The 8,323-nt window shown below is 34.2% G+C and overlaps 1 protein-coding gene across 1 annotated transcript in view; it reads right to left on the bottom strand.

Annotated features, from left to right (window-relative positions):
* LOC107666002 (voltage-dependent calcium channel subunit alpha-2/delta-2-like) overlaps positions 1-8,323 on the bottom strand; it is a 256,052-nt gene that overhangs the window by 162,060 nt on the left and 85,669 nt on the right. The gene's annotated exons all lie outside the window — the stretch shown is intronic.

The following is an 8,323-nucleotide window of genomic DNA, read 5'->3' as shown; positions in this document are numbered from 1 at the left end:
GCGAGAAACACGCCCAGACATGCTAGCAACACTTTCTAAGTGTTAATGCTATTAATGCCATGAAAACGGAAGTTGTTGTAACTCATGCATACAATGTCCAATCTGCCTCAAACTTCACATGTTTGATTAGAGTCCTGGCCTGAAGACATCTACATGCTCATATTCGGCTACAGTTATAGCGCCACCTATTGGCAACAGGAAGTGACATGTTTAACACTGCTGCACTATTAGCAACACAGTAGAATATGCCATTGTGTGCTAAACATGCTAGAAATATGCTCAAACATGCTAGCAACACTTACTAAGTGCTAAAGCATGGTATTAATGAGGAAGTTGAGGAAGTTGTTGTAACTCATGCATACAATGCCCAATCTGCCGCAAACTTCACACGTTTTCTGGCCTGAACAGTTGCTATTACTCAGACATACAACGTCCAATCTGCCCCAAACTTCACATGTTTGATAAGACTCCTGGTCTGAACACATCTGACATCCAATATTCCATTATAATCATAGTGCCACCTGCTGGCAACAGGAAATGGCTTGTTTTACACTAACTTAAACATGCAATGTCCGATCTGCCCTAAACTTCACATTTGTCCTGGCCCCTGGCCAGAACACATCTTAAGGCCAATATTTAGTTATAATCATAGCGCCACCTGCTGGCAATGACTTTGCCATGCTTTACACTAACTCAAACATACCATATTCAATCTGCATCAGACTTCACATGTTTAATAAAAGTGCTGGCCTGAAGACATCTACATGCCAACATCCAGTTATAATCATAGCGCCACCAGCTGGCAGCAGGAAGTTTGGCACATATAAATGACTTTGACATATTTCTCCTATATTTACCACTTTTAATGCATATTGCCCACTGTTTGCTATTTTCCTAAAGCCACCGGCGAGGGCCCTTTCATCGCTGCTTGCAGCTTTAATTTTTATTTGATATTTAAATTTACATTACTGTTATTGTTATTGTCCCAGTTGCTCTTACAGCAAGCTGTATATTGTCAGAGGGACTAATTTCAGTAGTCATCTGCAGATGCTGAGATATATTGGAAATAATTCACTCACAGCTCATTTTAATTGAGCAGTTTCCTTTATTGAAGTGTTGTCATTGATACATTGGATACTGATACTGTATATAGTCTATTTTGTTACCTTTTTACAAACTGTCTATTTATTTATTGACCTATTTATTTGTAATATTCTATTTATTGACATTTATATATTTATTGAGATTTGACTATTTATTTATTCACTTATTTATTTTGATAATAAAACATTATAGTTTTTATACTTACCCTTACTTGACTGGTGTATTTACCTGGATTCGCCATACTTACCTGTAGGCTTAGCTTGTAAATACTAGTAATACCAGAGGTGTGTAATAGTTTATAATACTAGTCGAGAGACATATCACCAGAACCCGGTGCTTCACCCTTCCACCCTAACAGAACTTGAGAGCCGTAACTTTCGAGAGGGCAGGGGGTGCTATTTTTACATACACGCAACTTTTATCTCTCTCTCTCTCTCTCTCTCTCTCATTGGCAATATCTGAGAAAAGGGTTTAGCGATTTCTAATTATTGGGGGGACTAGCCCCCCTCAATGTCTATGGTGGTTATCGTCCTGATCAGACATGAAAATATGTTGTGGCACTATCGTGCAGTCTGTAATATGACGTTAGCAGACTAGCGATTTTTTGCAAACATTTCTTTGAGTAACATGACCGTAAATATGAACTCACGATTGAATGTAACATAAAACAAATGATTACTTTTCGTTAAAACCTTTATTAATGCCAAAAATGCTTACATTTATGTGTTTTTTTGTTCGCTCGGGCAGCCATGTTGGTTGTCAGCCAGTTTACGCTGAGATAATTCATACCCCTTCGTCAACCAAAAGAGAATCGAGACACCCCTACCCCTTCACGTGAACACGCGAAACGGAAGGGTAGGGGAAAGGGGAAGGGCTAAGGGGTAGAATTGGGATTGGGCCTTAGTCATTACTTTTACTCAAACTGCAGTTACCAACATTTATTTTGGTAGCTATTTTATATGTAGTCTTCAAACAAAAATAGTCATTAATTCTTCTCTCTTTAGACCAAATCAATTAAGCTTATGAGGAATTTGAATCAAGGATTGAATTTGGAAAAACTTGAATAAAGTATGACAATTTTCATTTTTGGGAGACTGAGAACTGATCGCGCGCTGTATATGAGAACTGAAGAAGTGGAGCGTGCGTGCGAGAGAGAGCACTTCTATCAGCGCGATTCCGCCTATTCCGCCTTCACTAACTAAGTTAATCGACAACGAATTGTGACTTCCGGGAAAAACGGGACGTCTGGTCACCTTATCCCTACCCCTTCGGGTGCGGAGGCCATTGTTTCAGATCGCTATAGTTTGCGTTTTGGTAGCCTATCCATCCACTGCGGCTGCCATACTGAGACTAGATATGCAAACGCCCCTTATCCGATTGCAATCCAATGACAGGGACTCACATTTTGAAGGACAAGATAGTAGCCTATAGGATGTATTTAGAAATGTCCGGTAGTCCTCAAATAACATTATAGTCCCGTCTCGTCTTGTTAACACAGACACGGCATAAATTTCGTCATAGTTTTTATCATCAGATATTCGTTTTAGCTCGTCAACGTCTCGTCTTAGTCACAGAAAAAATGTTCGTTAACGAATATTCTTCATCGTCGTCTTCGCTGACGAAATTAACACTGATACTAAGCACTATATGGTGTATACTGCGCAGTATGCAGTAAATAGTGAAATGTATTTTCTACAATACAGCACACATTCAGACAGCCTGAATTCATAATGACATATCAAATGTTCACTCTTTGATGAAGTGCTGCTGGGAAATCAGTCATAAGTAATGCAACATGACAGACAACTTGAGGTAAATGATGTCTACATCCTGAGCAATCTTTGAAAATGTCTGGGGTGTCCCAAATGTATCTGTGCTCCATAAAATCTCAGAGTTCTGGATACCATGTGAGATCAGCAAACACACTGCTGAACTTCACAAAACATTCTACTGCATTTTATAGTCATTTAGTGTGTGGATTTTATCCATGAAGATTTTCTCAATATTCACAATAGTTCACACATATTATTTTAGCAACTGTTAATCTATGACATAACTGACATCTACTATACTATACTATACTATAATATAATAAAAAACTAATTAATTAATTAATTAATTTTAGGGATAATGCATTTCTCATTATTCAGAAAACAAATATTCCAAAGAATAACATAATTACATGATTCATTATAAAATATAATATAATATAAATTATTATAATATACATTTATAAAACGAATTACAAAAATAAAATAATAACTGCAATGGATAATGTATTGGTCATTATTCCAAAAGCAAATATTCCAAAGAATAACATGATAATAATTTATAATAAAATATAACATGTAAGGGATAATGCCATGCCAATGCAAAGGTCATATAATTATATATCATTTCGTTTTTTAAAACCGTTTTCCACCGTATTTGTAAATATCTATTACAATTCTTTAACCATTGCGTACCAGTGTAGTACTGCTGCAATTTAAATAGTAGAAATAAAAGTAGAAAGCAGAAACATAATGGCACACCTCCCCTCAACAAACACGGGTTACACTAAAGTTCAATCCCTAACCCTGTGTATGAACAATGATAATAGTGATGCTTCACTTAGCAAACACCACTAATAATCAGTGGAGACACCAGAGACGTTTCATTATTACCATGAAAAGGATAAAGAAATCTCTTGAGATTTAAGAATTAAAACCGCTAAACAAAAAGCGTCGAGCAACACATGCATCGACGTGCAAATGGACACAAGTGTGGCACGGCGCAGCACGGGTGAATGCTTTAAACCAGGTAGAGGCTTATTTTGATAAGCTGTGCATAAGCTTTTAAGTTTGTAATCAATGAGGGAGATTAATTTGTATTAAAGCAGTGAAGACACTGGAGTCAACGCCAGCGCTTTTATCTTCAGCCACTTGGATTACTGAAGTCAGAGATCTCAGGAGAGAGAGAGAGAGAGGCCGAGATGAAGGACAGGGAAAGGGGAAAAAAAACAGAGGTAGAATAGGAGCGAGAGGCAATCTACACGCATCCCATAGGTTATTTAGTCAAGGTCAAAGTTGGCCTTTCTCCTTCAGGCTTTACATGGACATAAGCCATAAACCAATCAGCAAGTAGAACTCATTTCACATGTTCATTTAGCCAGCGGGACGACTAATGCGATGGTCTGCTGGGAAAAAAAAGATGCATGCATGCACACACATACAGACAGAGCCTAAAAATAACAATTGCCACACCTGCCAATGGCTGGTGACTTGAGAAAATGTACCGGCCATAAATATTTTTTTTACGAGGCATGAAACTGTATGTGCATTACTTCATTAAAAAGTAGGCAGAACAAATTGGGGAAACACATCTAATTGCAACTATTATTATTTTATTTTTTTAATCACATTATTAAAATTAAACCAATCAAAAAATATCACTATAATACTAAAGACCTGTAAAGTATTTATTATTATTAATAATAATAATAATAATATCTTTACTATAAAATATAATTTATATATAATATATATTTTCTTCTTTGTTGTATTCTGGATTTTAATTTTACATTTTTTGAATTTTGATTCTTTTGTGGTGTATTTAAATGTATGTAATAAACTGAATAGAATTAATAATTGGAATTCATATGATGATGATGATTATTGTTATCATTATTATTATATTTTTTAATTACATTATTCAAATTAAACAAATCAAAAAATAAATATCACTATAATACTAAAGACCTGTAAAGTATTTAATAATAATAATAATAATAATAATAATATCTTTAATATAAAATATAATTTATATATAATATATACTTTCTTCTTTGTTGTATTCTGGATTTGTGGTTTTTTTTTTTTGTATTTTGATTATTTTCTGGTGTATTTAAATGTGCTTTTAAAAATAAACTGAATAGAATTAATAATTGGAATTCATATGATTAGTATTATTATTATTACTACTACAACTACTACTACTAATAATATAACAACAGTACAATTACAGTACTAATATTTATGGTTGTTTCTCTTTGCTTTCAAACATTAAACCATAGAGATTTTGTTTTTAAAACAACAGGGAAACTTATTGTTTGTTGATAACTGATTTATAAGCCATTCACATTACAAAGTTAAGAAGACATTTGGCACATTTTCAAATGCACGTTATAAGCGACTCAAACTCAGCACTTGCAAAGAAGGTGTTTGGAGTATTATTATTATTATTACATAAGTTTTATAACATTGTTCCATAAACTCACCATGCTATTTTTTACTTGAATTTTTTTTTTTACTCACTCAGCGAGTGTCAATTTTAGGCCCTGCACACACATCTGCAACATGCCAGCTAAAAGCATGAAGGAAATTAGCAAATATACAAGCTCCTGAATTATGTCGCAAACACATGCAAAAAAAACAATCTGCCAATCAATATGACAGTCAGGTCTTCACCCAGTGAGATAGCATCAAAATATGACGAGCAGTCAGGCGCATGCAGGCGTTTGGAGCACTCTCTGACAGTGAGGCTGTGAGTGATCGGCTGAGACTCACTGCTGCTGTAAACTGATGGAGCAGCCTCTTATTTATGAGGGTATTAGGGCACAATAAACAATCATCCACCCTAATAGACAATCATTTATAATATCAAACAATGACTCTGCCTCAGACTCTTGAGTGATAACGTGGTGCGCTGGTGTAACAAATCAAACGCCGCTTCTGCAATAATCTCAGACAAGCTGCTGCCTCATACTAAGTCAAAGCAGCAAATGTCTTGAACTGGAGACTAATTTTGTGGGGGGTTTTTTCTACATAATCAACAAAAATCAGACATGAATGGCACATCAAATTGCATTGTTTACAATAAAAGGTGTGTAAAACCTTTTTTTATTCTTTTTGAATTATTTTTACAAAGATAATCACAAATTTAATCAAATGCACCAAAAATGGCTAACAATTTTTAAATTGTTCTTTTTTTTTAAAAGAAATTAATAGTTTTATTGAGTAAGAATGCATTAAATTGATCAAAAGTGGCAAAAAGACATTTGTAATGTTTCAAATAAATGGTGTTTTTTTAACTTTCTATTCATCAAAGAAACCTGAAAAAATTTATAATGGTTTCCACAAAAATATGAAGCAGCACAACTCTTTTTAATATTAAAAATAAGAAGAAATGTTTCTTGAGCAGTAAATCATTATTTCTGAAGGATCATGTGACTCTGAAGACTGGAGTAATGATGCTGAAAATTCAGCTTTGCATTACATGAATAAATTACATTTGAACATATATTCAAATAGAAAACAGTTATTTTAAAATGTAAAAATATTTCACAATATTACTGTTTTTACTGTATTTTTAATCAAATAAATGCAGCCTTGGTGAGAAAAAGAGGCTTACTGACCCCAAACTTTTGAACTGTAGTGTATAAATACACAAAACCTGCTGGCAGCATTCAGAAGCATCACTGTTAATGAAAAGAAAAAAAACTTTAAAGCTAGAAGATTGTGCATAATTTATTAAAAACAGAAACCACACACTTGAAGTGTCATCATATTCTTTTACCCACAAGATGGATGAAAGTTTTAACCATCTTCAGCCTCAATCTCCACCTTGAAAATCCCCTTGGATGAAACTGCTGAAACTAACCTGGCATTAGAAACAAACATCTCAATCTGATGAACTACAACACACAATATAAAACACTTCAGCATGGCCAAAACACTCAGCATTTTATCAAGGCATATGCTGTTTGCTCTCTTAAGAAAATCAGACGAGTCTCCAGTGCAGACGTGCTATTTGTGCCACTAAACTAATTCTCCAGACTTCCCACACGCTGACCTTCAAGCCTGAAAACACAATCTGCTCTCCAAATCTGACAGCCAGGCCGACAGAACCAGAGAGAGGAAAGCAGGAGAGATGGAGAAGCGCTGATGATAATTCGGCAGAAATCTCTGGAGCCTGAGGGCCGTGGAGAGCAGCGTTCTCCCTCAGCGGATCCGTGGAGAGCAGCGAGCGGCCAGTCGGCAAGATAAGAAGAGGTGAAGCATAGATTAGGCGTCCTCGCGGACAGAAACCCAGGCTAATGCTCGCCACTGACCTCACGTCTCATGCTATTTGCATAGCCACATAGCGAGGCATAAGAGATAGGATGGCTACAGAACGAGGAGGAAAGGTTAGCGCTTCAACTAATTAGGTTCAATCTGTAGAGCCAGCGGACTGCTAATGAAGGCCACTTTAAAAGGATCCACTTAAAAAGACAATGAAAGACTAAAATATAGAGTTTAATTCATTTTCGAATGATAATTTATCAGCTCTAGTGCCAACCAATGAAACATGGGAAAACAATGGAAACATATTACTCTGTCTTCCTCTTGTCTTATGGATTTAATTTATTTTTCAATCCTTCTTCTTCTTCTTCTTCCAGTTCCAATCTAACCAAATTTATTTTTGCTAATAGATAAGAATTTGTTTACAAACCATTTTTTATTATTTATTTATGATATTGTTTTTTATTTCGTTTTTTTTTTTTGTTTTTTTTTTACAAAATATGTATTCTAATTTATTAATTTATCTCATTTATAAAGGAAAACTTCTGCTAATAGGTAAGAAAATGTATTTGTTTCCAATACATTTTACTTTTTTTTAACTAGAAAATGTATTCTAAATTATTCTAAAAAAACATTTGCTAATAGATAAGAAAATTAATTTGTGAATTTGTTTGCAACCCATTTTACTTTAACTAAAAATTAATTCTCAATTATTCTTAAAAAAGTTGTTTTATTCTCAAACCAACTTTTGCTAATAGGTAAGAATTAATTTGTCAAACAATTTAACTTTTTTCAACTATATATATATATATATATATATATATATATAGTATAGGAAACATTTCCTAATAAGTGAGATAATTAATTAGCAAATTTGTTCAAATTTATTCTAAAAAAAATAATTCATTTATAAAACCCCATATTAACCTCATATTATTTTTTAACTTTAAAAATTGATTTTATCCTTTTGAAATTGACTGGATGGAGAAATGTGGGCAAACAATACTGATTACAAAATTGATTTTTTTGCAGTGTATTATTCTCGCCACAGCTGTTATTTCAGTCTTTTACACAAGCACTTTCGTTTAGCCGCTCGAATTGAAATCAAAGACCTTGTTTGACTGTGACCGACCCCATGGTGCTGCCGTTTGCTCATCAAATAACTTTATATGGTGACATGA

Source organism: Sinocyclocheilus anshuiensis, unplaced genomic scaffold, assembly GCF_001515605.1.
Source record: "Sinocyclocheilus anshuiensis isolate Anshui unplaced genomic scaffold, SAMN03320099.WGS_v1.1 scaffold447, whole genome shotgun sequence".
NCBI lineage: Eukaryota > Metazoa > Chordata > Actinopteri > Cypriniformes > Cyprinidae > Sinocyclocheilus > Sinocyclocheilus anshuiensis.
This window is presented reverse-complemented; position numbering and strand designations above follow the sequence as displayed.